We start from the raw sequence: 6,056 nt of genomic DNA, 5'->3' as shown, positions 1-6,056 counted from the left end.
TCAAAACAGAGTTTTAATTGTTGTGTTTTCTAGGGATTTTGACATTGTCACAAATGAGATCTTGTTAAATGGTGAATGCAAGTTGTGATGTAGAGTATTTATGATGTTAAGCATCTTGATTTAATAATTCTGACATACCCAGCATTGATCGGAATGCGTAAGATTTTAACGTTGAAAATATTTTTACTTCTGGCAATGATAACTATTTGGGGTTTTAAAGGTTATCCTGTGTAAATGTTGAGTTTTTTAGTCAGACCTAGATGCAGCGTGTTCATACTTGTCGTATGTTCCGAGGAGCGTTGTCAGATATATTAAGCACTATTTGCAAAATAGCACAGAAATAGTTTAATGACCTTTTTTAAAGTTAAAAGGAACTGCTGTTGGTTTGGACATAAGTATTGCTTTGCAGTATTCAGATCCTCAAAGTAAAGTAACAGTGAGTGAAGTGAATAATCCTTTTTATAAAGAATGCTTTGTATTAGTAGCAGATGATTTTTATTTCAGTGCGATGCATTTTGTCTCTGACAGTGTCCCTTTAGCTTCAGGTTTCCTGTGCTGCATTTCTGTGGAGGTTACTGACTCCCGTAAGGTTAATACTCAGATAGCAGTGCATCTTTAAGCACTAGGGGAAAATAATTGACTGTTACAAAGAATGTATTGGCTACTGTACAAGCAAATATTTTTTTCCACTAGTTAGTAGTTTGGATACCATTTGATGCCAGCATAGAATCCTGTTTTTACCTGCACTCTTGAACTCTGATCTTGTCATTCAAATAGTTTAGACTCACCAAACAAGCTACAAGGTTTGGATGTTTTCGGTGGCTTTTGGATGTATGTTCTCTGAACAATATTATGACTGACAGATATAACCTAGAAGGTCAGTTTTAGTGGCTCTGACTGAAGGCTTTGCAATGCAAGCAGGGTGGGAACAGAAGTAGCTTTTCTGGATGTATTTTGCCATCTAAAAATAAATTCAAGACGCTACTTTTCTCTCTTTGGGTGGGATATTGAATTACTGAAGTTAAACTAGTGCAAAATCAGAATTATGCTTGTTATCAGGAGATTCATTACAAAAAAGCAGTAGGAAGATTTGGCTGTTTGGGCTAATGGGATCAATTTATTGACATTGGCCATTTTTCTAATGTAATTTTCCCACTCTGCTTGAGTAGAAGGTTAAATACGTAGTAAGTCATGTCTTTCTCTTTCTTTCTCTCTGTAAAACGTATCTAATGAAATTATGTTTCTCAGACATACTGTTACCAATTACCTTTTCTAAATTGCTGTTACACAAATGAATGCAATCAGTGTAAAAATATTTTTGCAACGCACCTTCCAACCACTGGACGTTATTTCCCTTTCTGACCCACAGCTTCTGTAATATCCTTACATAGTGTTTGAGGGTTTTTTTGCATTTTTTCTTAAGATCTATATTTATTTTTTTACATTGGCCAGTTTTCAGATTTCTTATTCTCCTTTAAGATTGTCCTGTAAATATAAGATTGTTCTGTGATCTTACATACTAAGCAATGAATGTGCAGTTCATTTGCATTTTTTCTGTGATTTTTTTTTTTCTGTAAAGAATGGGCTAGAAAGGCAGCTGGAATGAGGAAGAACCTCTTGCTACCTGAGCCATATTTTTTTAACAGCTACTGTATGGGAAACGTGTCTTCTTGTAGCCTTAAGGATCAGTGCTTGCAGGTGTTTTGTGGTGAGCACTGTGCCCTTCAGTAACAGTCTGCAGAATTTGTCCTTAGATTTGAAGCTGTTCTTGTAACTTCGGAAACGCTTCCTTTTCTTAAGTACCATGTTTAGGCATATGTAGGTGTTCACGGAAAGCAATGATTGATACTGGGGGAGAAGCTTAATACAGCAGTTTAAATGTGCGATTCTATCACCACAGTGCTTTCTAAACGGCTACTTACAATTCAAGAAATAATTCCAAGCTGTAAACTAAAAGACACAGAAAAACTACTGTATTCCACTTCTTATCTTTTTGTGTCTGTTTTCTTTAGACACTATCCTTGCCTCTTGCTTTTGATACTGAGCTTCAGTATAGCTACTGTCACTTTCTGTACTATCAGTCTAAAGTTGGTGCTCCATACTGGGAGATTGGTGTTTATTTTTTTTGGCTTTACAAAGCGAAAAGCATCAATTCTTCAGTTTCTCTCTTCAAAAGATTTTTTTAAATTTTCAGGGTAATTGAAGCTTTTTGTTCAAATAAAAGCAGTGCCCCCTTTCCTATTTGGTTGTGTAGGTGAACCACTCACCACTCTTGAGGAGTTTAAATGATAGTCCACGCTTAGACTCGCTCCATTGTCTGATACCAGGTGTAGTACTTTGAAGGAGGAACATATTTGACTTATCAGGAAAAATGATTTTAAGGCTTCTCTGATTAGAGAAATTAACCAGTGTGGCTTATCTCAGAGTAGGTATTGGAGTGTAACTGCCTGTCTGGATGTTCATTCCAGGAAAACAAGCAAACAATTTTATTCTGGATGAAATAATAAAAATTATTCCTGAATAATTTGCACCAGGGGTGAGGGGGAAGGAATAAGAACAGCATAACTACAGAAAAGTAGTTAAGCTGATCTTTTCGTTGTGTAGATCACAGAGAATCACATAAAATACTGGTAAATGCATACCTGCTCCTGAGTTCGTACTATGTGAAAATGGTTGTGTTTGAACAAATCCAGCCATCTGCAGAACCATGGGTAACATGGAGTCCTGCGCAGTGAGATACGATTACACAGCCTCTGGCGTTTCATGGCACTTCTTTCACCACACTTGTATATTTGTTACTTAAGCTGTTGTATTGCAATGATTATTCCAAGTAATGGAGTGGCTATGATTGCTTCGTTGCTGCACACCTTTATTTCACAGTCTGTTCTTAGGCTAGTTTAGGACTCTGGATTTGCCCTGACAAAAACAGTAGTTTACACTGATGCATTGATCACTTGTCTTCAGCACTGTTTGGCCATTAGATGGGAGTTAGCTGGCATAGTTTGTGTTTGTAGCAGGAGCCAAAAGTCTCAGGAAGAAAATAAACATCTGCTTCCCATGGGCTGTAATGTAAAAGCCAGACGAGTTTGTCTGCAGCTTGCGTTAGTCACAGTCATATTGCAGTGCGAAGCAGACCTTACTGTGAAAGGAGATTCACGTTTATGTTTGTGTTTATCCTTGAGCAACAGGACACCTCATGTTCAGTTCAGGGATTTTTTTTATATACCTTTTTCCTTCTTGTTAATGCTCATCCTGTAGGAAGGCCTTTTAACTGCGACCTGAACAGGGGTTGGTTAGAAGAGGCTCATAGAAATCCTCTCTACACACCAGAACATTTGAGAATATTTTTCTTTTGTGTGTACCAAGAAGATTTTGATGCTGTATGCAAACATCCATGATCTGTTTTCTATGTCTTGTAGCCATTTCTCTAATTTCCTCACTGTTAAGCTTTTCAGTCTCTTCTTTCTGTATCTTGTTTTGAAAGTCTTATCTCTAAACAAAGGCATATCCATATTTGATACTGGATTTTACTGCCACTGTTGGGTCCAAACCCCACATCCTACATTATCAGGAGACAAAGCCTTGTTGTAAACCAGTGAGTGGAAGGTGAGATAGTGATTGCATTTTTGAGAGCATTGTTTTAGCTGAATGTCAAGACAAATTAAAAATTTCATTTGTCAAATGTTTAAATGGCCTGGGAAACAGAATTTTTATTTGCCCTTCAATGTGCTTAGCTTTAAACCACTTTAAAATAATTTAAGTGTTGTTTTTGTTTTTATAGAAGACCATATTTACATACAATTATTATTTGTAAGCATAATGCCTTTCTTGAAATGCTAAGGTCTAGAGTGTGAAGAGGTTGCTTAATGTTGAAAGACTCTGTTTAAAATAGCACTAGCAGTGAATTGACTTAGAGTTCAGGATGAAAAAAGTGTCTTATTGAACTTCTAAATTGTCTTGTTAGCTTTTAATGAAGTGACAATTCTGTCCATAAGGTGGATGTTACTCTATTCCAGCTACCCAGATCACCATTACACTAAAAGTACAAGCAATAAGCTGTTTTAAACAAGGTTAAGCAAAAATGCTTTACATTTGGGCACAATAGTACCTTCTGGGTTGAACTCTATTTTCATAACAGTGATGCCTTGTGACTTGAATTGTGATTTAATTTTTTTATTTTTTTAGCACAGACTATTTAGATAGCTCTGATCGCTGGCCAGTTTAACTGACCATCTTCAGTCAGCTGCTGAAAACTAGTTTTTGGAAGGTTCAGGCTTTTAAAATGACGAATTGTGAGAAAGGTTACAAACTGAAATACAAGCAAAAGGATGATAAGTTTACATGGAGCTCATGTAAACTACATAATGATCTAGACTTTACCATTTCAAAGTGTTTTTTTGTTTTGTTTCTTTTTAGAATATGCATGCCAAATGTCTTGTCTTTTTCAATGATTTGTAATATACATTTTATGACTGGAAACTTTTTGTACAACACACTCGAATAAATGTTTTGCATTTTATTTGTTTGTCTTTCATTTAAACCAACGCAGAGGTAACCTCGGCCGTTTTGAGATACTTTATCCCAGGAGAGCTTCCTGGGTGTAGTGAGATGGGTCAGCGAATTGTCCATGCTCCTAAAAGAGATCAGTTGAATCAAGTGGTGTGTCCAGAAACAAATAAGCCCTTTCCTTTAAATTTTCTGCAGGCAGTGCTATGGGGAAACTGCTCTCCCTTCTCATCAGTGGTACTGCTTCCAACTAAAGCAACAGGAAGAACTTGAGTATCAGGAGCAAATCAACTTCCATTTCCTGCTGTCCCTGTGGAGCCCTTCCACTGCAGGGATTGTTTCCATTTAGGGAATTTGATCCTGACTTGAGAGTAAAAGCAGATTCTGAGAGACTTATTCTTAGGAACTGAGAAATGGGCTGAACCATTGCTGTGATTAGCTATGTTCATCAGCTGCCCTACCTCAATTTCCAATGAACTGTTTTGCCTTTCTGAGTGTGCTGGCCAGGCTCCTCCTGCCCAAACAATCCCATTTTTTCACAGTTGAAGAAGCAATACCCAGATTTTGGATTAACAGCAATGCAATCTTCCGGATTCACAGTCCACCTCTTTTCACCTGCCTGTATTCATAAAATTCTACCCTGGGCAACCACCCAGGGCACTTTAGTATTAGCTGATTAGAATTTTGTGAGGTGCAGGAACTGTTTTGGATTTTATTTTTTTTCAAGTGGATGGCCCCACAGGGGGGGATGATGTGGTTTTGCAATACTGAAGCTGAGACCAGGTTTGGCTTCAGCTCTACTGTAATGCTCAGAGAGCAACAGTAGCATCTTTAGTGTGTCACATCTCCTACCTGAAAAAGAGCTACCTAACACGTTGTCATCCTCCGTTTGATTCTGTGAACTCCCCCGGCATTCTGGAGGATGTGCCATGGTGCGGGTGTTCGGGTATGAGCCTCTTTGCTGAGCCAGGTATCGAAGCTAGAGGGAACGTGGCTCAGTCCCCTAACAAGAAGGTTCACCGGGGAACTTCTCTGAAGGGTACCCAAATCTTAACGCTCATCATAATGTTTGGGAAGGGGCACTTGAGGATGGTTTTTAGCGTTTTTCTCTGCGGTAAAGCTGGCTTAGGTCCCTTCCTGCTGCCACAGTGTGCGAGGCTCTGGTTTAAACCTGATACTCAAGCTCTGTGCCGTATTTAACCTGCAAAATGTCACTGGTCTGGCGCTTACAGCCCAGCCAGCTGGAAACGGGGGAGTTATTTGGTAGCCTGGGAATGGATCCCACGGTGCGAGCACTCCGGTGGCAGCGGTCCCGGGGGAGCAAAGCCGCAGCCTGAGGCTACCGGCGTCTCCGGCTGCGCTTTGTCTCCTAGAGCCCAAGGCTCCTCTGTGACAGGACCGCCACCACAGCAGAGACCCCCCCAACTCCCCAGATCCAGCGCCCTCCCCTGGCCGACTCCGCCTCAGCCGGCGGTGGCACCGGAGGTCGCCCTGCCCCCGGGGGACGGCTCCCGGCCTCGGCCCCGCGCCTGGCGGGGAGCGCCTCAGGC

Source organism: Oxyura jamaicensis, chromosome 28, assembly GCF_011077185.1.
Source record: "Oxyura jamaicensis isolate SHBP4307 breed ruddy duck chromosome 28, BPBGC_Ojam_1.0, whole genome shotgun sequence".
NCBI classification, from domain to species: Eukaryota; Metazoa; Chordata; class Aves; order Anseriformes; family Anatidae; genus Oxyura; species Oxyura jamaicensis.
The sequence above is the reverse complement of the archived record's forward strand: the minus strand, read 5'-3'. Positions refer to the sequence as shown.